We start from the raw sequence: 25950 nt of genomic DNA on the forward strand, positions 1-25950 counted from the left end.
AAGAAACCCCAGTGAGCTGCAGCTGTGGTATGTGCTGGCGGCAGAGGTGGAAATTGATCTGACCCAAAACAGATGTGGGGGGGGGTTGGTTGGAGCAAATCCTCCCCCACCAGCCCTCGAGAAGCCTTAAAACCTCAAAAGGGAGGGCTGGTGGCAAAACCCAAGACCACTGCTTGCTTCCGATGTGGGAAGGAAGGTCACCGGGCTGCAGACTGCCGTGCCAACCTAGAGCCAAAGGGGGTGCCAGGAGGAGGAAGAAAACCTGAAAAAACCCAGCAAAGCCTCGCGAAACGGCGCTTAAAACAGAGGAGGTTGTAGAGATCGCCCCTCTGAAAGGAGAGGAGCTGGGAACTCCAACCTCTTCTGAAGAGAGTGAATCCGAATCGGAAGACGACTCACTGGTAAGTCCATACAAGGGCCCTATGACCATTCCAGTGAGATTAAGGGTACCCACATCGGGAGCCAAAGGGGAAATGCTGGCCTTGTTAGACTCAGGGTGCACAAGGTGTGTAATCAGCTCGGAAGTAGTGGAGAAAATGGGCTTAAGGCTGAAGACTTTGAAAACGCCCATAGCCTTTTGCCAATTGGATGGATCGGCAGCTGGGGGCGGCCCTGCACATTTCATAACGGAACCAATAGAAATGACGATGGGGAAGCATAGAGAGACTTTGTGTTTTATTGTGGCTCCTGGGATGGAGCGGCCCCTAATACTGGGGTTGCCCTGGCTCCGGAAATGGAACCCCACGTTGATTGGAGGAGAGGGTCATTGCGCATACATACTGACCAGCGCCCAGAAGGGGAGGGGCAATCTCAACCAAAACTCAAGAATCCCACTGAACTGGCCTCCACTGGCACCGAGAACCTGAAGGGGGAGGAGAAAATTCCAGAGGAATATTGGGACTTAAAGGAGGTATTCAGTGAAAAGGCCTCGGATGAGCTTCCCCCCCCCACCGTTCAACAGATTGCAGTATTGAAATTCTACCCGGGGTGAAACTCCCAAAACTGAAACTGTACTCGATGACACCGCGGGAGCTAGAAGAGCTGCGGTCATTTATCGATAAGAATTTGGAACGTGGTTTCATCCAACCCGCTAGACCTCGGGTAGCAGCCCCAGTATTGTTCCGTGAAAAGAAAGATGGCTCCCTTCGTTTATGTGTTGACTATAGAAACCTGAACGCTATTTCAGTGGAGAACGTGCACCCCCTCCCCTTGATGAAGGATATGTTGGCCCACTTGGCCAAAGGGAAATTTTTTACAAAACTCAACTTGAGAGAAGCATACTACCGGGTTCGAATTAAGGAAGGGGATGAATGGAAAACTGCTTTTAACTGCCCAATGGGTTGTTTCCAATTCAACGTTCTTCCATTTGGCCTACAGGGGGCCCCTGCAGTATTCATGCAAATGATCAATCAGGTGTTACATGGACATCTATACAAAGGGGTGTTGGTTTATCTTGATGATATTCTTATCTACACGGAGACTCGTGATGAACATGTGAAACTAGTGCGGTCAGTTCTGGAAAAACTTCGAGCTGCTGAGCTCTATGCAAAGTTGTCCAAGTGTGAATTCCACCAGGAAAAAATTGACTATTTAGGTTATCGCATCTCACATGATGGCATAGAAATGGATCCGGGGAAGGTTCGTGCCGTTTTGGAATGGGCCCCTCCCCGCACCAGGAAACAACTTCAAAGTTTCTTGGGATTCGCTAATTTTTACCGTCAATTTATCCCTGCTTTTGCGAAGATTGCAATGCCGATCACAAATCTCCTAAAAACGAAAGGGGAGGTGAAACCAAAGCCTAGTAAACCCCTGGAGTGGTCCATGGAATGTCAAGCCGCTTTTGAGAAGCAGAAACGACTGTTTGCTGCTGAACCAGTACTCAAGCACCCGGACATGGACACTCCTTTTGTAATCCAAGCCGATGCAAGTGACGTAGCAGTTGGAGCGGTGTTATCACAAGCAAACGAGATGGGGACTCTGCAACCGTGTGCATATACTTCCCGTCAACTAACGGAAACCGAAAGGAGATGGGCCATCTAGGAAAAAGAAGCTTTTGCAGTTCGCTGGGCTCTGTTAACCTGGAGGCATTTCTTAGAAGGAGCAAAACACCCATTTGAGGTGTGGACGGATCATAAAAATTTGGAGGCTTTGAAAACGCCTCGGAAGCTGTCTCCCAAGCAAGTTCGCTGGACGCAGTACTTTAAGCACTTTAATTTTTCATTGAAGTACATTCCAGGGGGGAAGAACTTCATGGCGGATGCTTTATCTAGATTACCTCAATATAATAGTGCTCGCCAAGAAGTGGTATGGCCGATTGTCCCAACCAAACAGTTGGCAGCTTCAGTGGTTACCAGAGCCCAGAAAAAGGAGATTGATTTATCAAATGATTTGACTGCACAGTTAAGAGATGCTCTAAAACTTGATGATTGGTTCCTTGCTCACTCAAATAACTGTACGGTTAGAGATGGATTGGCATGGGTGGGGGCCAAATTATATGTGCCAGCGAAGCTGAGAAACCAAATGTTACAGCAAGCTCATGACTCTAAAGCCGCTGGTCATTTTGGATTCGTGAAAACATTACACTTAGTTAAAAGGCAATTTTGGTGGCCTACCTTGAAAACGGACATTGAGACTTATGTAGCTAGTTGTACTATTTGTGCCTCAGCCAAATGGCCTCCTGGTAAACCAGCAGGCTTACTACAAAATGTGGCTAGACCAACGGCTCCATGGAAGGAAATCTCTATGGATTTTATAGTGGAATTACCTGAAAGTGGGGGGAATACAGTTATTTGGGTAGTAACTGATTTGTTTTCCAAACAGGTACATTTCATACCTTGTCCGAAAATCCCATCTGCAAAAACGTTGGCTAAACTGTTTATTTTACATATCTACAGGTTACATGGAGTTCCTGAACGCATAATCTCAGACAGGGGTGTCCAGTTTACCTCAAAACTTTTGGAAGGAGTTCCTGAAGTTATTGGGCTCCGCCCAGGGCTTAAGCTCCGCCCACCACCCACAAACCAATGGGGCTTGTGAGAGGACTAACTCGGTATTGGAACAATATCTTTGATGCTATATAAATTATCAGCAAGATGATCGGGCTGACCTATTGCCATTCGCTGAGGTGGCATATAACAATTCAGTACATAGTAGTACTGGGTTTACTCCGTTTAAAGTGGCTTCAGGACAAGACTTTGTACCCATACCCCAGCTTCCCCAGGAGAAACCTAACATTCAGTCATTAGATGAATGGATAACACAGCTCCAGCTTACCTGGCCGGTTACCCGTAAAGCATTAGCTTTGCACCCAGACCCCACGCTTCCCTCCCTCCCTCCCTCGCTTGCCCAACAGATTGTGCCAGGCATCGCCAGGGCCTCTTGAGCAGCTTCTGGTTTCCACCAGGAGCCCCAATTGTGGGTTCCACCCATCTGCTGCTCCTTGAAAAGCTGTGGGTTGCAGCTGCCCAAGAGGGTCGGATGGCAGCTTCCCAGGGGTGAGGCAGGCACCACGGCAGGGTTCCTGCCTGCTCCATCAGGCTCTGGTTCCAGGGAGGGAGGACCAGCTGGGGGTCCCAGGGATGCCCTGGGCGAGCAAAGAGGCAGGTGTGCCGGCCTCCAGGATGTCCTCATGGCTGACGGTGCCCCGCAGATGGCCGGGGGCAGCCGGAGGAAAGGGAAGCTGAGCTGGGCAGCTTCCTGCCCAACTTCCATGTGACCGTCCTGCTTTGGCCCCGCAGCAGCCACCCCCACCCCCGCCAGGCCTGAAGCCAATTTCACGGATCCCCTCATTGGCTGAGAGGGGGAGGGCGGGGGCATGGGCACAGCCTGGGGGAGGGGGGAGTCTGAGCTGACTTTGCTGCTCCCCTCCAAGCGAGCCAGAAGAGCAGGTGGGCAGAGGGGGCTTCAGGGGAGAGACAGACGCTTTGGTGCCTGGTGGTGTCCAGAGAGCTGGAGGGATTCCAGGGCCGGAAGTGACCTGCAGCCGAGCTCGACTTCAGGGCCCGCAGTGGCTCTTTCCCCGGCCGTTTGCCTGCCCGACAGGGGCCGGTGTTTGGGACTCTTCCTCTGGATCTCTGCCAGGTGACCAAGAGGTGGTGCCTGTAAAGGAGGGGCGTTCCCCTCTTGAACAGCAAGGGTTCCTCTCTGGGGAAGCCCACCTGCCTGATCCCGCTAACCTTCCTTTCCCCGCAGGAGCCTCTCTGCTCTCAGGCCCCACTTCAGTTTGTGCCGCCCCTGGACGCTGCAGGGAGGGCTCCCTTCACACAAAGAGCCACACGGTGTTGCACCCTGGAGAGTGGGAATGCCAGCCTGCTGTGCCTCTCTGGGCAAGGAACTCCTCTTTCTCTCCTGGCGCCCTCCCTGCGCAGAGGGAATGGCCGTGGCTGGTCTCACCTGCCCCCTCCCCCCATACACAGGAAGGCCCGTGTGTGAGGCTGAGCTGCCAGCTTTGTCATGGAACTGGGGCACCACACGGCATGCCACCCGCGCACATGTCTTCGCCTTCCCTGGGGAGCTTCTCTGCCCCTGACCGGCCGGGGAAGCCCAAGGGGGAGAGGGGATCTAATCCCCTCCCAATCTGCCCCACTCCAGTCCCTGCCAGCAGCAGCAGCAGCAGCAGCAGGCCCAGGTGGGTGGGTGGGTGGGGTGTTTCCAGCGGGGGGGTGTTGTGCAGGAGGGAGGGCCCCGGCAGAGAGGCCGGCCTTCCACGTGGCTGGCTGTAGCGGTGCCAGCAGCTGCTTCCCAGGAACAGGTGCCAGCCAGCCAGGCCGCCTCCCTTCCCAGGAAGAGCAGAGGCCGCACCTGCTGCAGTTCTGCCTGAGGGACGACCCACCTCTGACTGGCATCCTGGCAGCCCATCCGAGACACTGGGGCGGAGGGAGGGGGGCCATTTGCATGCCACCCACCCTCTTGCTGGCATGTGGGAGGGGAAGGGGAGGGGGGAGGGAGGGCAGAGGATGCCAAGCCCCCGCATGCCAGCAATCCTGTCTCTGCCCTGCATTTCCTCCCCACCCCAATGCTCGTGTGCCTCCCCCTCCCCAGCCAGGCACGGGGACAGGACGTTCCCAAAGAGTTGCAGGCTGCGGCCGAGCGGTCAGTAGGCTGGGTGCCTGCTGCCCACGGGCCCACAGGCTGGAGGGCTCAGCTGCCTTTCCCTTTTCTCTCCCTGGGCTGGTCAGGGAGGCCTGGAGTTGGGAGCCCCCTTCTGGCAAACTCCCCGCTTCTCCGAGGTTCCCAGCTTTCGCTTGGCGCAGGCGCACAAGGCCGATGCTGAAGGAGCCCCAAGAAAAATGAGGAGCTTCAGCCAGAGAGGTCTTTAAAACGTTGCCCGAGGCTGCCCACCTACAAGAAAGCCACCTGCCCCACAGCGGCTTCACACTGGGCAAAGGGGCCAGGACGAGGCTGTGCCCGGCAACAGGACCGAGAGATGGAGCGCAAAGCCTCCTACGCTCTCAGCCTCCAGCCGCAGCTCTGCCCCTGTTCCTAGCCAGCCACCTGGGCCAGGCGGGGCCTTCCTCCTCTGGGCAGGTAGCAATATGGAAAGGATGAAGACCGCAGCAGCAGCGGCAGCAGCTGAGAAATTCCAAAACCAGGACCAACAGCCATCCATCCCACCCCTGGCCTGGGCCCATCCCAGGCCAGGAGGCAGCTGGGTGAAGGGGCCAGGCAGGGCCACCCCGGATCGCCAGGCCTGGTTTCTGTGCCTCAGCACCATCCTGAGCCCCTCCTCTCCCCAGCCCTGGAGTCTGCCCGGGGAGCAAAAAGCACCTCCGGGGCCCAGAAGCCAGAAGGGGCCGGCCTGAAAGCCCAGCTGGGGCCGGCCTGTCTCCAGGGCGAGGGAGGGCTTCCCATGGGGGACAGGTCTCTATGGGGTTATATCTTGTTAACTTCACCCAATGCCCTGCTGGCTCCTCCTGCCCTGAGAGCCTCTCTGGGGGCATTCGACAAAGTAGACCACAACCTACTTCTTAGTAAGCTAGAAAAAAGTGGAATAGATAGCACCACCACCAGATGGATTTGCAACTTGCTGGCAATCCGTACTCAACCAGTAGTTTTTAATGGGTCTAAGTTTACATGGAGGGAAGTAAGCGGTGGGTTGCCACAAGGTTCCCTCTTAGGCCCAGGACTCTTCAATATCTTCATTAACGATGAGGGAATAGTAGGAGAATTTACCAAATTTGCAGATGATACTAAGCTGGCAGGAATAGCCAACACCCAAGAAGATAGGCTGAAGGTCCAGATGGATCTTGACAGACTTGAACACTGGGCCATATCTAACAGAATGAAATTCAGGGGGGCTTCCGGTTTGTCGGCTTCGCGAGCAGCAGGGATTCGCGATACTGCGCGATCCCTGCTGTGCTAGCCGTTTTTGGTGCTCCGATCCGGATGGGTTTGGAGCTAAGGCTGCCCTGCAGGGGCGGCTGAAGATAGGGGGATCCAGAGAGGGGTTTGGGGGTGTTGCAGACCCCCTCCCTGGCCGGCAGAACCCGCTTTTCCCAAGACGGTGCAGCGGCGGTCCGTAATGGCCGCCACAAAGAAGCCGGCAGCTGGGTAAGAATGCGCAGGAGGAAGAGGAGAAAGCCTTTGAAAGTGAAAGTTTTTCTTGGTTGACCCAGGACTCTAAGACATATTTAACATAATTCCTGGAAATTATGGCTTTTTGAATGATACCTTCCAGAAGAGAAAATAAGCGGCAATTTTGAGGTGCTGAAAGGAAAGTTTACTCTCCTTCCCTACGGAATCAATAAGTGGATACTGAGAAACCTGTCTTTTTCAGGTAAAAACTGGCTTTATGTGATAAGTGGGAAGGGAGAGGACAAAAAATATATTTATATGTTAAGATTTTGTTGGAGGAGATGCCTTAAGGATCTGAAGACTGAAATGTATTGCAATAAGCCTTTAAGATACAGATTTGGACTTTCTTTTTTTGATTGATACTACCCCAGGAAGAGAAAGTGAGAACTTTGTCTTGGCTTGGATTGATTGATGACTTTGGGATTGTTCTATTTTTTGAAATATCTTGGTTGTTGCAAGAAGAAAGAGGGGAAAAAAGATTTATAATGGCTTTTTCTGTTGAGGAACTGAGAAAAGAATATGAGCAAACAAAAAAGATGACAAAGATGGTGTAAAAGAAGCCTTCCTTTTTTAGAAATGGCGCTTGCTACCTATCAACAAACACTACAACAGATGGAGGAGGAGGAGGAGGAGGAGGAGGAGGAGGAGGAGGAGGAAGAAGAAGAAGAAGAAGAAGAAGAAGAAGAAGAAGAAGAAGAAGAAGAAGAAGAAGAAGAAGAAGAAGAAGAAGAAGAAGAAGAAGAAGAAGAAGAAGAAGAAGAAGAAGAAGAAGAAGAAGAAGAAGAAGAAGAAGAAGAAGGAGGAGGACATCTTTAATGAATTTCAAAATTTAACTAAGAAAGAAGGAAGAAAGAAAGGAAGGAAAATGAAGGACTTAAGATTTAAAAAAACACTCAAGAAAGAGAAAAATAAGGTGCAAAATCAATATAATGATAGTAAACAAAAGAAAAAAGGAACACAACAGAGAAGGGAAGCCAGTAAGGCAGAGGCTAGGAGAAGGGGGGGTAGAAAGGTCTGGTGGGAGAAGAAAGAAAGGGAAAAGGTGGAGAAAAGCCACAAAGTTTTGAAATTAGATGGGAAAAGAGGAATCTTTTTTAGGGACAAAGGGTAAAGTATAATTTCTTTAAAAAAGATTTTGCAAGGTACATAAGATGGTATTGTAGCATTTGTATTAGAAATAGAAAATTAGAATGGTTTAAGAGTTAATAAGAGATTAAAATGTTGAAATGTTTAGTAATGATTGATTTTAAAATTTAATAAAATATTAAAGGGAATGTTTAGAATATTGAGTTTCAATTAGAGTTTAATATGACTATGGTATTGATGTTATTATAAAATTATTATTGTAGCATTTGTCTTTGGAAAAGGCAATGGGAATGTTATAAGATTCAATATTTAGATCTATTATTTAACTATGTATTTAATCATTTTGGATTTATTATTTTTATTTTATTTAAAAAAAAAAAATAGTAGATAGAATGTACCAAGCAGAATCAGATTGGGTATTAGGTGTTATTTTAAATGTTAATCTAATTAATTTAGGGGGGAAGATAGAAAGGCATCATACTCTGATTAGTGATTTCAGGAGAAGTTCTTTTTTTTTATTATAAGGAATGAGACAAAGGGATAATAAAGAATGGACAAAAGATACAAATATAATGACTCAAATTAAGATGGATTAAATAAGATAGAATTAAGAAGAGTGAAATGTGTGGAGAAACTAATATAGAAGACATAGAATTGTAAATAAAATAGGTAATGACATGTAAGATGAGCATGAATATAATTGAAGTCCATGTAGAGAGAGGTACCTGGGGCCAAGTTACTTTCCTAAAAGATTTTGTATATGTTTGTGTGTTGTGTGTTTATGTTTTTGGGAGAATTAATAAAACCTTGCAGAAATATAGAATGAGAATAATGGTAACCAAGTCAGAAAGAAATAGATGAAATAATAATAGTGAAATTGAATAAGAGTAAAGAGAAGTAAAGAGAAACTGGATAAGAGGTATTTGTATGCTCATATGGAAATGGTTCAAAAGAGAATTATATTGTATAAAATAAGGTTTTATTTGACTTGTAAAATTTATAATGGAAAAAGGTTCAAGTATGTAATAGTTAATGATGATTTGTTTGTCTTTAAAATTAATAAAATTTGTTTTGCTTTCAGGAAGAGACTGGACTGCCCTCTGTCAGAAATGGTGTAGGGTCTCCCGCTTGGGTGAGGGGTTGGACTAGATGACCTACAAGGTCCCTTCCAACTCGGATTATCTGTAAATAAGGATCCCTGGCCTGCAGCTTCCAGCCCTGGTTGTCTCCAGGCCCTGGTCTTCCCAGCAGCTGCAGCAGAGGTGCCCGTCTGGGCCTCAGCCACAGGCCAGGCTCCAAGATCTCCAGACTGTGCTTGTCGGCCATCCAAGAGGCAGGGAAACCGCCCAGGCTGGCGGTTAGGGAGACCGGAGGAGGAGGAGGAGGAGGAGGAGGAGGAAAGGACGTCCTGAAATAGCTGCTGCTGCTGCTGAACTCACCCGACCTTGGGCTCAGCAGGCGGAAGCAGAGCGGGGGGCGCTTTGGCCAGCAGCCCCAGAGCCACAAGGCTGCCTAAGCCACAGAGAAGCCCACCCACCCCTCTGCCCCCGACCTGAAAGGCCTGAAGTAAAGGCTCAGCTGCAGCCTCCAACCACCTGGCTGAATCAGAGGGTATTTTGGGTTCCAAAGTGAGGCTCACACCCAAAAAGCCATGGCAACCGGCAGGCACAATGCGCACACACACACATGCCCCACTTTGGGCCAGGGGGAATGGTCCTGGGCAGAGGGGGGAGGGAGGGGGCATCCGAGGGAGGCTAAGGGGGGATATTTCTGAGCTGTTTCCAGAGTTCACGGCTTCCCTCCAGGCTGTCAGGAAGGCTGCTCTGGAGCCCCCTAGCCAGGTGAGCCAACCCCTCCCTCCCTCCCCCTCCCTCTGGAGCAGAGGGGGAGCCCCCAGGATAGGCCCCCTCCTGCCTTGCTGAGCTGCTATGCAAAGAGGGGGACGGCCTCCCCCACCCCATGAGAGCCCCAATCCCAGAGGGCCGGCCCAAGTGCCCCCACTGCCTCATCTGGGCCTAGGGCTGGCTTCACCCCCGTGGAGGGGGGGCTCCTGCATGGCCCAAGGGCAAGAGGACACCCTGGGGGGCCCCTGCTGGGCTGGCAGGGCAGAAGGGAGCCGTGCCCTGGACTGGCAAGCAAGGGCCGTGGAGGGGCCGCCCTGCCAGCACCCAGCCTCCCCAGCAGGGAAGGAGCATCTGCAGGGCCAGGCCCTCCCCACTGATCTGTTTGGGGAGGAGCCCAGAAAGCCCCCCACAGCCACCCCCACCCCCACCCCCAGCAGAGCAGCAGAAGGAACTGCCAAGCAGACTCTCGACTGGGCTGGGCACCAACCCCAGGCCGCCCAGTGGACCCGAGGCACTGCTGCCACCTAGTGGCTGAAAGCCCCTCCACTGGCAGCAGGGGAAGGAGGCGGCTGGCCCTCTTCCCTTTTCCCACCCTGTGGACCCCCAGACGGCCGCTCACTCTGGCATCCATGGGGGGAGGGGCGGGGTTCAAGCACGAACCTCTCCCTTGAAGCCCTGCCCTGTTCTCTGGGGAAATGGGAGGGCGGCCGATTCCCAGCCCCGGAACGTTTGTTCTGCAGGGAGGGTCGGAGGCCCCAGGAGGAGCGAGGAAACCTCACCCACCCACCCCATGGTCTTGAGCAGGAGGGGCTGGGGCCCCTGGCCCACCCGGGGTCCCTCCGGGGCCCCTGCAGCTTGAAAAGGCCAGGCCCCGAGAGCGGGGGCTGCTTCTCCCCCTCAAAGCAGAACCGAGCGCGGCTCGGCTGACCTGCCTGCCTGCGTCACTTTTTCCAGCTTCCTCAGAATCTATCTGTGTTCATGGAAACATCTCGCCCCCCTCCACCCCCCACCCCCAGTTCAGAGAAAGGAAGCTTCCCCCTCAGCTCCCAACTGCCCTCGGGTGAGCAGGACGCCAACGGGGGGGCACTTCATGGGAGAATCCTGAGGCGGGGTGCCTCTCCTGCAGAGCCAGCTGAGGGAAAGGGGCCCCACCGCCCAGGAAATGGTCTGCTCTAACCCTCCCTCACCCCCCTCCCTCGGCCTGAATCCCCCGGACAAAGGAGGGGGCCCAGGGAGGCAGCAGCTGCTCACGGTCTCGGTCTTGGCCGTCCGTCGGCCAAGAGGTGAGGAGGCCTCTCCTTGTGGGGGGGCACAGACCCTCTCTGGGGCTTCTGAGTAAGGAGGGATTCCCAGAGCTCCCCAGGAGGGCTCTGCCTAGGGGCGGCCATAGGTCTCCCCAGCTGCAGCGCCCTCTGGGCCTTGGGAGAAGAAGGGGCTCTGCCCCCACCAGCCGAAAGGGACAAGGGGAACTTGGGGAGCAAAGCCCCCACAGATGCAGCCGAAGCCCAAGAGCCGCAGGAGACAATCATGGCTTCCCCGTTTCTGCAGAGCTGCAAGACAGAAGCTCCCTCTTCCTGCCTCTCGGTCCGGAGATCCGCCCGGGGGGTCTTCCTTGACCAGAGTTGTGGGGGGATCCCCTTCCACCTTCCCCAGGCAAACCTGTGTTTCCTTGAAAGGCTCTGGGTGCCAATGAGGCTGCAAGAGACGCCACCGAGGCTGGCAGAAGCCAGGACCTGCTTCCTTCTGGGAAGGGGGCCGTTGGCAGCATGGAAGGCTGCAGGCGGCAGCTGAGGACAGCCACGGGCACCTCTGAGCCAGGCCAGAGGGAGAGGCCCTGGGCCAGACGCCAGGCGGCAGCCCGCTCACCCTTTCGTTGCTGCTCGGGGACAGGGTGGGCGGTACATGGTAAGAGGAGAGCTGGGGGGGGGAGGACCAGCCATGACTGACGGCCCCAGCAGCCCCCTGGCACAGCTCAGAGCCCTGGGCATGGCGCCCCCTCCACCCGGCGGAGAGGCCCTGCAGAATGCCAGGCAGGAGGGCGGGCAAGGAAGCTTCTCCTTCCAATCCTCACCTTTGCCCTTCCCCACCTCTCCCCTGGTGCACAGTGAGGGGCTCCATCCTGCGCCCTGCTTGTTTTCCTTCTGCTGTGGCCCCAAAGTCTCCAGCCCAGGCCCTGCTCCATCCGCAGAGCGGCACAAGGGGGTTCCCTGGCAGCTGGCAAAGGGAGCAGCCGCCCTCAGGCGGGGAGCAAAACCAACCAACCGGCCATTTTCTGAGTCAGAGGCAAAGGCTCGACTCGCCTGGGCACTCAGGGCGTCCTGGCACAGCAGAGAGAAACTGTTTACCCTCCGACCGGCCGGCCAGCCTTTCCTGCCAGGTGACACGCCAAGCACGGCCAGAGAAGCTGCTCTCCACTCTGGCAGCGGGGGCTGCTGCACACAAACACCAGGAAGCGGCTCCTTCCAGGTGCCCCACGGGTGGAATCGCCCCACACACACACACACACACACTCACACATGGCAGCTGAGCCTCTCTGGCCAGGAGTTGCAGGACCAGGCCCTGCACAAAACCATCGGCTACCCAGCTCCTTCTGAAAGGCTCAGTCAGGGCGGCTCGCAGCCAGCCTTCCGGAGCCCTGAAGACACCAACCGGCCCCCAGCGCCAGCAGCTCCTGGAAGGGGTCTGGCTGCCAAGTGTGCCCAGCCAGAAGCCCAGGAGGGGCATCCCAGGGCCGAGTTCAAGCAGCAGAGACCCAGGGTGCCTCCTGTGGCCTTTGCCCACAGCCTCTGCCAAGGGCTGCCCCAACCGGCTCGGCCTGGCTAGGACACGGCAGCACCTCCGCCACCTCCTCTGCCCAGCCAGGAAAGGACTGTTGGCGCCTCCCGCTGGGCAGAGGCCTCCAACCCGGGACTCCCCGCAGCCTGCGGGGGGCATCATGGCTTGTGGGGACAGGGTCCTCCTGCCTGCGCCCCAGCTGAGGGAAGGGGGCTCTCCTCGCCTGTCCCAAAGGGGAGGGGCTGCCTCTGAAGACGGAGGATCCGTCCCCCCCCCCTCCTCTGGGGAGCATCTCCTGGCCAGGGAAACCACCTCCTGGTCAGATGTGCCCCCTTCTGCTTCACCCACACCCCCTTCAGCAGGCAGGACCAACCCCCAGGCCTGGCCTCCCCTGGGGCCTCTGCAAGCCGAGGCCCCCAGCCGCCACTCAGGGGCCCCAGGAATGGCCCTACAGGGCATCTCTGAGAGCCGGGCTGGGCTGGGCTGGGCTGCCAGGGGCTTTTCCACAGGAACTCCCAGCTTTGGGTGGGAGAAGGGAAACGGGGGGCTTCCTGCTCACACCCAGAGCCGCCGAAATTCCAGCAGAGAAATTAAGGCAAGCAGGGCCTCTCTTGCCTAGGCCAGAGATCCCCCCATGCTCTCTCCCCGGGTGGGGGGATGTAGGCACAGCTGCAGGGGCCCCCCAAGCAGCCAGGCCAGGCTCAGGGGTGGGGGGGGGAGACAGCAGCCTGGCACCAAGGAAATGTGGCACCCCCTTGCTTGCCCTCAAGGTATTTGGGGAAAGGCCTGTAGAGGGGAGAAGCTGGGAGGCACCGCCAGAACCACCTTTCCCAGAGTGTTGGCCTACAATTCCCATCATCCACAGCCTTTGCAAGGGAGAAGCACAGCAACACTGGGCAGGTCCGTTCTGGGAAATGAGTCCCTGGCCAGATCTCACTACTCAAACTCAGCCAACGGATTCTGCCTCTGTAATTCGATTTCTCCCCTTTCTCCGTCTTAAGCGGCTCTTCCCCAAAGGAAAGGATGTCGTGACATCCCATCCCAGCCAGCCCCTCCCCCTCCCCGGAACCCACTTCTTCTATTTTTAATGGTGGCTTTGCTGCCAAACAGATGCAGCAGCCCTGAGGGCCTCCCCTCCCCCGCCCCCCGCGATGCCCACCTGAGCTCAGACACAGCCGGAGGGCAAGAGGTGGGAGCCGGCTAAGGCGGGGGCCGGGGGCCTCGGGGAAGCGAATGGGGGCCCCTCTTGCTCCAAGGACCCCGCCAGGCACAAGGAGTCTGCAAGCTGCCCTCCACAAGTCATGCCAACCCCAGCACTGTCCCTCCCATGTGCCCCCGTGGGAAAGCAGCCAGGGCAGGGGGCTTTGGCAGGGGCTCCTCCTCCTCCTCCTTCAGCAGCTGCTGCGTCCCCCCCCCCCCGTCTCCTTGCAGGCACAGACATTTTCCTCCGGTGCTGCTGCTGCTGCTGCTGCTGCTCCCAGACTCCGCAGAAGCAAATCTGCTTTTCCCCAAACCAGCCAATTCTATCTTTTTTTCCATTTTCTTTTCAAACTTTGGATGCTGTTCCTCAAGACCCAGTTTCCCCTGCAGGTGGTTGGGTCCTAAGCAGAGTTGGTCTTCAGCAGGTTCTGACCAGTTCTGGGGAGCCGGGAGTGGAAATGTTGCGTAGTTCGGAGAACCGGCCAATGGCACCTTTGACTGTAGATTTCATAGTATCCTTCCCCTGCCACGCCCACCAAGCCACGGCCACAGAACCGGTAGTGAAAAAAATTTGAATCCCACCACTGGTCCTAAGGCCGCCGCCACCCGGGAACGCTGGTTTGAGTCTTGGGTGGGTGGAACAGGGGCTTCAAAGTGGACTGGAATCGCTCCCTTTCTTTTTTTTGCCGTCCCCGGAGGGGAGACTTCTGTGCAGGAGTTACTGCCACTCTTACGGGTTTCTGCGGGAAAAGCCGAAAGGTCTGGCGGGGGGCTCAGAGGTGGCGCATACGTGTGGAGAGCCAGAAAACCAACACACACACACACACACCCTGTGGAGGGCAGAAAAGCCACCTGGCTGGAGAGGCACGGGAGCGCAGCGCCCCCTGGTGCCACAGGTCTTACAGACATGCACGTCTGTCTTGCAGCGTCGTCCCCCCGCCCATTACAAATTAGCTCCCTCTCAGGCTGAGATGCCCCCCCTTCCCAGTGAGCGCCCAGCTGAAGGACGTCAACTGCTCTCTGCTTCAACAAGACAAGACGTGGGCTGCCCCCCACCCCTTCAGCAGCCCTGCTCTGATGGTGCCAGTCTGAAGGGGAAACTGGCTCCTTTCCAATGGGGGGGGGCTTTTGTAAGATAAGAAACAAGGGCAGCCTTTATGGGGGGAACTGGGGGGGGAGGTGCTTCTCAAAGGCAGAGCAGAATGTGGCACAAATCGAAGAAGCATTCCAGCCACTCTATGGGAATTGGATAGTTACTTAGGAATTATGAGCTGTCCCCTTAAGGGAATGCATCATAGTAAATGTAGTTAAGGAATCCTGGGAAATGTAGTCCATATCACGTGACCACATCTGTAATCCTGATTGGTCACTAAATTGACCCTCGATGGGTAGGAGGAGTTTCCTCCCTTTTGCCTGAACTCTCTATCTCATGGGAGCTGCTTTCTATCGCTACGAGATGGGTTAGGAGATAACCATCTTTTACTACAAGGCATATACACAAAGGATTGGTCATTAAAGAAGAACTTCGTCACAAACGTGAGTTATGAGGATACCTGATGAACCAATAAATGTACTTTGTTATGGAAGTCTTGTTCAGTTATCAATCTGCATCTGTACAGTTTACAAATCCACCTCTGTACAGGATACAGAAAAATAAAAGATGATCTCCTGAGGCCCATCAATATAAAGATTGTTAATTTGGATTTGTGATAAAGCAAAGTAATATTGAAGCCAGGAGTGAATATGCAATGTTAATCTAAACCTGCATGTATCATCGTCTCTCTTTCTTTGTGAGCATCGGAATTTTTTACATGCTGGTTGGAGGGTGGGAGGGGTTGGAATTCCTCCACATGTTACAAACAAAGAGAACTTTCTAACCCACCCACCCCTCTTCTCTGCTCAACTCGTCTTCCTGCTATTTCAAAGACTCATTTTACATAACAAGAGGGAAAGCAAACTTCCCATCTTTCAAGGGACAGACAAGCAGCTTCCTTTATTTCATCTCTCCCTGAGCTAACGCAAAGAAAGCCAATTTAGCAAACTAGCTTGTGTCTTGGAGTAAGGACAAAGGATGTGTTTTTCTCTATCTTCCGCCAGCGTTTGTTTGCCACGAGGCCTCCAGTCATTTATAACTGGCTGTAAAACCTTCTCTGGCCGGTTTTATTGGGGCTAAAAATCAAGGCTACAGCAAGTAAGCTATGTGAACAAAGAACAGTTTCCTTTTCCTCACGATGCATAGAGTTTGGCCATCTTATTTCTATGCTGGAGAAATTTAAGTATAACAAGACACATTGCATATATCCCTTTGAACTGTTTTACTTGTTTGATGAATTTCTCTTCCATCGAGTACGGAATAAATACCTCTGGGACCCAACCACCCCTCTCCTAACGGGCAACATCACATCTTGGTAAAGCAGCCTACATCCCCATCTGGTGGTCAAGAAAACATTTACAGTGAAGTTAAAGAATTCTTACCATTTTTTTCCCCTTTTTTCAAGAGTGGGCAAGGAAGCCCCCCCCTTCTTTTTCTCTTCAGCCCACTGCAACATCTGGAGCTCAAAGAAAAATCTCCCTGAGTTTTCCAATATGTGTTTGCATTGACAATCTCTTTTTGCAACTATTGTGCACCATTTAATCAACTTAATTCAAATGTCCCAAGAGTAACTGCAACCTAACATGGGCGTAGCAACAGCGTCTTCTTGACCTTCTGCTGCCACCTTGTGAAGCAAGCAACAATTATAGGCATATTTCTGCGTTCAGCCCTCAAGTCTTCAGAATATGCTACGTGTATTTCTGCATACAGCCCTCTACAAACTTCGCGACACAACCTCTAGTGCCCCCTTCTGTCGCAAGCTCACAACACACCCTAGAAGCAGCCATATTGTGTGCTGTGCGAGCATCGCCAGACTCTGCAGTGCCACCTATGTGCTCAAGTATTAAATCAAACAGCAATTCTACTTTCTTCTACCTGCTTGCAGTGCCCCCTAGTACAAAAAAAGGGAATTGCACAGAAAACCACTAAAATTTTCCAAAATTCTCCTTTGCTAATTTGAAGCATGGCAACTTCCTCAGCCATGACAGATGTCTCTGATGTACCAGAAGACCCGATTCCTCCACCCACCCTTGTTGCAAATGTGGAGCCTGACTCCCGAAACCCAGTTTTAAATATCCAACCCTCTGGAGAAGCCGTGATACCTCAGAAGGCCTACGACCTCAGACGGCATAGGAAGCTTACCTTACCTGCGGTGACACGCTTCAAAGAGGATTGGGAAAGGCAGTATCTCCATCATGCAGACTCATGGACGGAGCTGTTCAAGATCTGTGACACCCCCAAAAGCAACTTGCCCCTCAAGAGCCTCTTCCTGATGCAGAAGGAGTTAGAGAAGCACCTCGCACAGTGGAGAGACAGTGAAAATAAGCTTAAATACATACAGTCGAACCTGGAAGACCCAGAGTTCCAGGAACACATTCATTGCTTCGAGGAGGTGAACAAAGAACCCGAAGACAGCGTTCGGGAAGGCAGAAACTCCCTCCAGGCCACGCTCCTCGTTGCGCTACAGAAGGAGCAAATACCGAGGGAGAAGACCACATCCGACAGAGATCTTCAATCACAAGCAGCTTCTTCACACCACTCAAAGAAAGCCTCCTCTCTCCATCCCAAACTGGCTAGATCGCAAGCAGCTTCCAGTGTCTCGCACCAATTCTCTGCTGCTGGCTCTCACCATCTTTCCAGAGCATCCTCCCATTGCAGTGGCGCATCTAAGGCCTCCAAAGCAGCAAGTTACGCCGAAAGAGCTGTAGAAGCCCAAGTTGAAGCTGCAGCAGCAGAGGCAGATTTATGTATTATGACAGAGGTGATACAACAGAAAGCAGAAATGGCCAAACAACAGGCGAAATAGCCAAAACTCAGGCCCAAATCAAGTTACTCAAACCACAAAGAGAGATGGCAGTGAAAACAGCACAGGCCGCAGCATGGCAGAAGGTGGCCAACGCTGCCTCCCTCAACTTCGACCTCGAAGACTTGGGAGAAGAGAGCCCAGATACACGGGTCAAGGCCTACGTGGATGAGCAGCACTCGCTTCTAAACGAGCAGATGGAACCGCCTCAATTGCCTAGCAGTCTCCCACAACCAGGGAAGCACTGGGATGAATCTCAACCACAGACTTTACACGGCAGTTACGCATCTGACGTTGTACGACCTAAAGTACGAGATTCACTTCCTAACAACAGCAAACCTTCCCCAACTGATGTACGTAATAAGGTCTGAGATTCTCTTCCCAGAATCAACAACACTGCTCCAATGTCTCACGCCCTGCTGGCCGAGCAATGTAGCCCACCAGTGCTTACAATGACTTCTCGACAAGTCGACATGTCATCAACGACAACTGCCAAACTCAATCCACAGGCAGCAGCGTTCCTGCCACAACCTCAATACCAATCCGGCTCCCAGGCACCACAAGGTAACCATGCCCAGCCTACACAGCAGCATGACGCTCGACCATCGTCCCCAGTATGGGAGAATGACATCCTCCATAAGTACTGGGAGGAAGACTACAACCCTCAATTGACTTACAACTCGAACCTACCCTACGAGAATCCAGGGGGAGAACCCTCTATGTCAATACCTCCCCCCAACTCAGCAAATGCTGAAGATTACTGGAGAAACTTTGCTGTACAGAGTGGAAAACTAAATTTGCACACCAACGGAGTTCGCAGATTCTCTGACAAGCCAGGCGGCGAGTATCTAGTATGGAAGAAACTTTCCCTGCGCCCCATTCTGGCAGCACCCCTGAACCCCAATGAAATAATCGGACACTTGATAGCATGGCTAGGGCCACAGTCTGCCGAAATACTTAGGGAACTTTTATCATCCCACTTAGACGACCCGGCCGCTGCCCTATGGTTATCATGGAAAAAGCTTGACGAACTTATGCCGCTTCCGAGGACGTAGAAGCAACACTCTTGGATAGCCTCAACAGTTTTCCTAAAATTCCTATTGACAAGTCTCGCCGAATCATAGACCTTGCTAACATACTTGTCCAGCTCAGAACGGCACAACGGGATCCCAACTTACAGGGACTCACCTGTCTCGATCACGTCAACACACAGAACAAAATTGTCCGAAAACTTCCACAGGTGCTAATTGAAAAGTGGCTCCAGTTGACTGACACCTTCATGGCCAAGGGTCGCCACCGCTTTATACCCTTCACACTTCTTGAAGAATTCGTGTCCCACCAGGTGATAGTGTGCAACACACACCGGGCCCGTGGACTCAGAGCTGTTAGTCCTCCTAATAACAATACAACAGCAACCATATATCGCCCTCAGGCCCTATGCACACTACCAGGGAAAGACCCTTCATGGTTGTCCATAAAACCGTGATTGACTCCTCATCTACACACAGTTGGGGAGAGGACTCATCAGATACAACCCAAGTTAGATCTCTGAACACAAGGAGAATACAGTTTTGTCCTATGCACCACACTTGTCACTCGCTGAACAGCTGCACTGGTATACAGCAAAATCACTGACCCAACAAAAACAGTTGCTAAGGGCTTACCAATACTGCTACAAGTGTTGCGAATCCAAACACCCATCAAAGTTCTGCACAGCCAAGGTGCAATGCGACTTTTGCACTAGTGACCAGCACCAGACCGCGCTGCATCCAGATTCTGAGCCGCCACCGCAGATATCTTGTAGCCCTCCTTCGGACAAGGAGCCTCAACGTAAAACAGAAGCATACAGGTCTCCTCAGCAGACTGCCAAACCGCAACCAAAACCAAGGATGAGTGTCAACTGCACAGCACTGCACGCCAACTCACCGTGCTCTCGTTTGTGTCTTCCCATCTGTTTAGCCAAAGTGTACCCTGAAGGACGCCCTGAAGATGCTGTGAAAATGTACGTGTGGATAGACACTCAAAGCACCTGCACCCTGGCCAGACCTGCATTCTTCGACCTCTTTGAGATGCAACAGAACAAACTTCCCTTCACTGTATCAATGTGCCATGGACCAAGAAGTACGGCGGGGAGGAGAGCTACTGGACTCTGCATAGAGTCATTGGATGGAAGTTCCGGGTTCCCACTACCGCCCTTATTTGAATGTGATGAGGTGCTGAACGCCCACAGTCAGATCGCAACACCTGAGGTCATAAGTAGCATGGCCTCACCTACAGCACCTGGCTCATCACTTTCCTGCTCTAGATCCAGAGGCTGAGATCCTACTCTTGCTGGGAAATAATGCCCCATGAGCCTTTCTCTTCTCCGAGTCAGTCGGCGGCCCTGCAGACGGTCCAGCGTTCATCAAATCTCCACTAGGATGGGGGATCATAGGAATTGTCAGTGATGATTGGATGCAGGCTCCAACCCAGGCAAATGCCTTAGCGCTATCCATTCCAACAGCCTTCCGACGCCATTTAACACCATCAAAAACAAGAATGCCGTTCCAGACTAAAAGGCCACTGGCGATCAGTGCACTTTCGCTAGGACACCCTAAACGGCCGCCAACAACCACCAGACGTCCACTAAGACACTCTACACAGGCATATGCCTCCACAAGACCCTTTGCAACAGCTTCCCGACACCCTTTGACACCGTGGAAGCAAGAGTACCATTCCAACCCTAAAAGGCCACCAGAAGCAACCACCAGACTTTCACGATTGGTACCAAGAGTACCATTCCAACCGTAAAAGACCGCCGGAAGCAACCACCAGACTTTGACCTTTGCCGCCAAGAGTACCTGTACACCCTAAAAGGCCACCAGAGGTGAACAGCAGACTCGCACCGAGAGGCCGAACTTGAAGATTGAACCTCACATGCTTTGCATGCTTTGCTTTGTTTGATGCTTTATTAATGTTTACTGTTTTTCTTAGTTATATAGCTATTTATCGTAGTTATATAGTTATCTGCTATTCATAGTACTACTGTTTAATGCTTAGTTTATAGTTAATGTTTTTTTTCTTTTAATAGTGGAATTTACAATTCGCGGCAGGGAGTGTGCAGTCCAGCCAGTCTATGGGAATTGGATAGTTACTTAGGAATTATGAGCTGTCCCCTTAAGGGAATGCATCATGGTAAATGTAGTTAAGGTATCCACCTCTGTACAAGATGCAGAAAAACAAATGAAAACCCCACCTGGGACAAGGCTGCAAAGGCCGAAGAATGGCACAGATCGCCCGGGGCAGAAGCCCACTCCCACCCAGAAGTCACTCAAAGGCTGGACACTCTCCGTGGGCCTCAAAGTCACCGGCCCCCAAAAGGAGGAGAACCAGAGATCTCCAGCCGAGACGCAGCTGAAAACATTTTGCTGTGTTTGAGCCCCCACCCCACCCCGGCTATCACACTCATACTCACACACACACTTCTGCACAGAGGTGGATTTGAAGCTGTACAGATGCAGATAGATAACTCAACAAGACGCCCATAACAAGTTACATTTATTGGTTCATCAGGTATCCTCATAACTCATGTTTGTGACAAAGTTCTTCTTTATTGACTAATCCTTTGTATATCTGCCTTGTAGTAAATATGGTTATCTCTTAACCAGGGATCCCCAACCTTTTGGCGCCGGCCGGTTCCGGCATCAGCTGGCGCCGCGCCAGTCATGTGAAGTGCTTTTCGTCAAAATATGAGCTTTTCGGTAGAAATGGCTTTCTACCGGAAAAGCTCACGAACCATCTTTTATGGCGCTTCCGGTGAGCTTTCTCCGAAAAGCTCACCGGAGCGCTTTTTACCAAAAAGATGGCGGCGCCCAGCAACCAGCGGCCCGGTAAGGCTTGTTCCGGCCCGGTACTGGTCCGTGGACCGGCGGTTGGGGACCCCTGTCTTAACCCATCTCGTAGCGATGAAAGCAGCTCCCATGAGTTAGAGTTCAGGCAAAAGGGAGGAAACTCCTCCTACCCATCGAGGTCAATTTAGTGACCAATCAGGATTAAAGATGTGGTCACTGATATGGACTACATTTCCCAGGATACCTTAACTACATTTACCATGATGCATTCCCTTAAGGGGACAGCTCATAATTCCTAAGTAACTATCCAATTCCCATAGACTGGCTGGACAGCACACTCCCTCCCTGGAATTGTAAATTCCACCAATAAAAGAAGAAGAAAAAATTAACTATAAACTAAGATAATCTTCTGTCATTAGGAGGACTAACAGCTCTGAGTCCACAGGCCCGGTGTGTGTTGCACGCTGTTGCCTGGTGGGACACGAATTCTTCAAGAAGTGTGAAGGGTATAAAGCGGTGGCGACCCTTGGCCATGAAGGTGTCAGTCAACTGGAGCCACTTTTCAATTAGGACCTGTGGAAGTTTTCGGACAATCTTGTTCTGCGTGTCGATGTGATCGAGACAGGCGAGTCCTGGTAAGTTGGGATCCCGTTGTGCCGTTCTCAGCTGGACAAGTATGTTAGCGAGGTCTATGATTCGGCGAGGCTTGTCAATAGGAATTTTAGGAAAACAACAACAGGCTATCCAAGAGTGTTGCTTCTATGTCCTCGGAAGCGCCATACAGTTGGTCAAGCCTTTTCTATGATAACCGAAGGGCAGCGGCCAGGTCGTCTAACTGGGATGCCAAAAGTGCCCTCGGTATTTCGGCAGACTGTGGCCCTAGCCATGCTATCAAGTGTCCGATTATTTCATTGGGGTTCAGGTGTGCCACCTTAACGGGGCACAGGAAAAGTTTCTTCCATACTAGATACTCGCCACCTGGCTTGTCAGAGAATCTGCGAACTCTGTTGGTGTGCAAATTTAGCTTTCCACTCTGTACAGCCAAGTTTCTCCAGTAATCTTCAGCATTTGCTGAGTTGGGGGGGAGGTATTGACGTAAGGGGTTCTCCCCCTGGATTCTCGTAGGGTAGGTTCGAGTTGTAAGTCAATTGAGGGTTGTAGTCTTCCTCCCAGTACTTACAGAGGATGTCATTCTCCCATACTGGGGACGATGGTCGAGCGTCACGCTGCTGTGTAGGCTGGGCGCGGTTACCTTGTGGTGCCTGGGAGCCGGATTGGTATTGAGGTTGTGGCAGGAACGCTGCTATGAATTTAGTGTGCCAGTTGTCGTTGATGACATGTCGACTTGTTGAGAAGTCATTGTAAGCACTGGTGGGCTATGTTGCTCAGCCAGTAGGGCGTGAGATGTTGAATCTCGGACCTTAGTACGTGCAACATCAGTTGGGGAAGGTTTGCTGTTGGTGGGAAGTGAATCTCATATTTTAGGTTGTACAACATCAGTAGCGTAACTGACGAGTAGAGTCTGTGATTGAGATTCATCCCTGTGCTTCCCTGGTTGTGGAAGATTGCTAGGCAAGTGAGGTGGTTCCAGCTGCTTGTTTTGTAGCAAGAGCTGCTCGTCCACGTAGGCTTTGACCCGTGTATCTGGGCTCTCTTCTCCCAATTCTTCGAGGGTGAATTAGAGGGAGGTGTTGTCGGCCATCTTCCGCCATGCTGCAGCACGTGCCGTCTTTGTTGCGGCATCTCTTTGCCATTCGGCCAACTCCAATTTGGTCTGCAGTTGGCCATTTCTGCCTGTTGTCTGGCCTGTTGAGCCGCTATTGCCGCCTTCTGCCGTGTTACCTCCTGTGTGGCGCATAGCTCTGCGTCTGCTACTGCAGCTTCTACTTCAGCTTCTGCAGCCCATTTGGCGTAACTTGCTGCTTTGGACGCCTTAGATGCGCCACTATGACGGGAGGATGTTCTGGAAGGATGGTGAGAGCCAGCAGCAAAGAATTGGCGCGAGACACTAGAACCTGCTTGCGATCTAGCCAGTTTAGGATGGACGGTGGAGGCTTTCTTAGAATGGTGGGAAGAAGCTGCTTGTGATTGAAGACCTATGTCAGATGTGGACTTCTCCCTTGCCCCTTGTTCCTTTTGAAGCGCACTGAAGATCGTGGCCTAGAGGGAGTTTCTGCCTTCCCGAATGCTGTCTTCGCATTCTTTGTTCTCCTCCTCGAAGCATTGAATGTGTTCTCGGAACTCTGGGTCTTCCAGGTTAGACTGTATGTATTTAAGCTTATTTTCACTGTTTCTCCACCATGTGAGGTGCTCCTCTAACTCCCTCTGCATCAGGAAGAGGCTCTCAAGGGGCAACTTGCTTTTGGGGGTGTCACAGATCTTGAACAGCTCCATCCATGCCTCTGCATGATGGAGATACTGCCTTTCCCAATCCTCTCTGAAGCGTGTCACCGCAGGTAAGGTAAGCCATATGTGAGGTAAGCTTCCTATGCCGTCTGAGGTCGTAGGCCTTCTGAGGTATTGCGGCTTCTCCAGAGGGTTGGACATCTAAAGGCGGTTGTTGGGAACCAGGTTCCACGTTTATGACAAGGGTAGGTGGAGGATTCAGGTCTTCTGGTACATCAGAGACATCTGTCATGGCTGAGGAAGTTGCCATGCTTCAAATTGGCAAAGGGAGAATTTTGGAAAATTTTAGTGGTTTGCCATGCAATTCCCTTTTTTTGTACTAGGGGGCACTGCAAGCAGGTAGCAGAAAGTAGAATTGCTGCTGGATTTAATACTTGAGCACGTAGGTGGCACTGCAGAGTCTGGCGATGCTAGCACAGCACACAGTATGGCTGCTTCTAGGGTGTGTTGTGAGTTTGCAACAGAAGGGGGCACTAGAGGTTGCCTCGTGAAGTTTGAAGACTAGAGGGCTGAACGCAGAAATATGCGTAGCATAGTCTGAAGACTTGAGGGCTGAATGCAGAAATATGCCTATAATTGTCACGTGCTTCACAAGGTGGCAGCAGAGGGTCTGGAAGATGCTGTTGCTACGCCCATGTTAGGTTGCAGTTACTCTTGGGACCTTTGAATTAAGTTGATTAAATGGTGCACAATAGTTGCAAAAAGGGGTTATCATTGGAGAAACACTCTGGTCAATATTTGAGAAACTTAGGTCTCACTTCTTTGTGGAAGAAAAAAGAGGGGGGAGAATTTCCTGCCTACTCTTGAAAAAAGGGGAAAAATGGTAAGAATTATTTGACTTCACTGTAAATTTCTTCTTGACCACCAGATGGAAATGTAGGCTGCTTTACTTGAGTCTGTTAGGTTGCAGTTAATCTTAGAACATTTGAATTAAATTGATTAAATTGTCCACAAGGGTTGAAAAAAGGGGTCATCAATGGATAAACACTCTGGTCAATCTTGAGAGACTTTGTAGAAAAAATTATAGCAAAAGGCAAGATGCTGACTTTAAATCATTGCTAGATTAAGTGTCTCTCTTCAGGGGGAAGGAATGTGCCCATTGCTCTGGAGACGGCTCTGGCCAGAGGAATTTTTATAACTGTGGCCTCTTTATTGCTTTGCCAGAGGAGCAAAGGAAGATCAGCTTTGTTTTACTGACAAACATACAGGCATGATTTCTCAGAGTCTCTCACTGCATTTGTAGAAGGTTTAAAGACAGAGGTTTGGTTTTCCTTTGAGAGCTGGGAAATATCTGACTCTACTTGTTATGCAAATGGAGTCTTTGAGATAGCAAAAAGACAAATTGAGCAAAGAAGAAGGGAGTGGGTGGGTTACTGGTTCTCTTTGTTTGTAGCATGTGGGGGAATTCCAACCCCTCCCACCATCCAACCAGCATGTAAAAAATTCTGATGCTTATAGAGAGAGAGAGAGACATGATACATGCAGGTTTAGATTAACATTGCATATTCACTCCTGGCTTCAATATTACTTTGCTTTATCACAAATCCAAATGGATTTCAGGACTTCATCTTTTACTTTTCTGCCTTCTGCACAGAGGTGGATTTGAAGCTGTACCAATGCAGATAGATAACTCAACAAGACGTCCATAACAAATTACATTTATTGGTTCATCAGGTATTCTCATAACTCACATCTGTGACGAAGCTCTTCTTTAATGACCAATCCTTTGTATATCTGCCTTGTAGTAAAAGATGGTTATATCCTAACCCATCTCATAGCGATAGAAAGAAGCTGCCAGGAGTTAGAGAGTTCAGGCAAAAGTGAGGAAAACCTCCCCCAACCCTTCGAGGGTCAATTTAGTGACCAATCCGGATTACAGATGTGGCCACGTCACATGAACTACATTTCCCAGGATACCTTTAACTACATTTACCATGATGCATTCCCTTAAGGGGACAGCTCATAATTCCTAAGTAACTATCCAATTCCCATAGACTGGCTGGGACAGCACACACACAAAGATGCTTCTTTAATCCCCCCCCGCCCCCCGGAGGGGTTGTGGATCGTCAAACAGGCACAAGGAGACCAGCTGGGATAACAGGGCCAGGCTGAAGCCAAGGAGGAGTTTACACCCACTGCCTCACAAGCCCCGAAGCCCCCACCCCTTTAATGGCTTTGCACCCATTTTCTTAGAAACCCCAAATTTCCAGCCCAGAATGCAAACTGCCGTTGGTCAAGACAAACCCCAATGATGGTCCCTTGTCCCTATGACAAGCCACCCATGGACATATTGACTTCCCTCCACCTGCACTGGCTCAAGAGCCCTCTGGAAATCGGATA

At 51.6% G+C, this 25950-nt stretch overlaps 1 protein-coding gene across 2 annotated transcripts in view; it reads right to left on the reverse strand.

The window, feature by feature from the left end:
- The window catches only part of GNG7 (G protein subunit gamma 7), a 45409-nt gene that overhangs the window by 12865 nt on the left and 6594 nt on the right, over positions 1-25950 (reverse strand). The gene's annotated exons all lie outside the window — the stretch shown is intronic.

Source organism: Notechis scutatus, chromosome 1 (genome assembly GCF_049901735.1).
Source record: "Notechis scutatus isolate UNSWTSFEM ecotype Mainland chromosome 1, rNotScu1.2, whole genome shotgun sequence".
NCBI classification, from domain to species: domain Eukaryota; kingdom Metazoa; phylum Chordata; class Lepidosauria; order Squamata; family Elapidae; genus Notechis; species Notechis scutatus.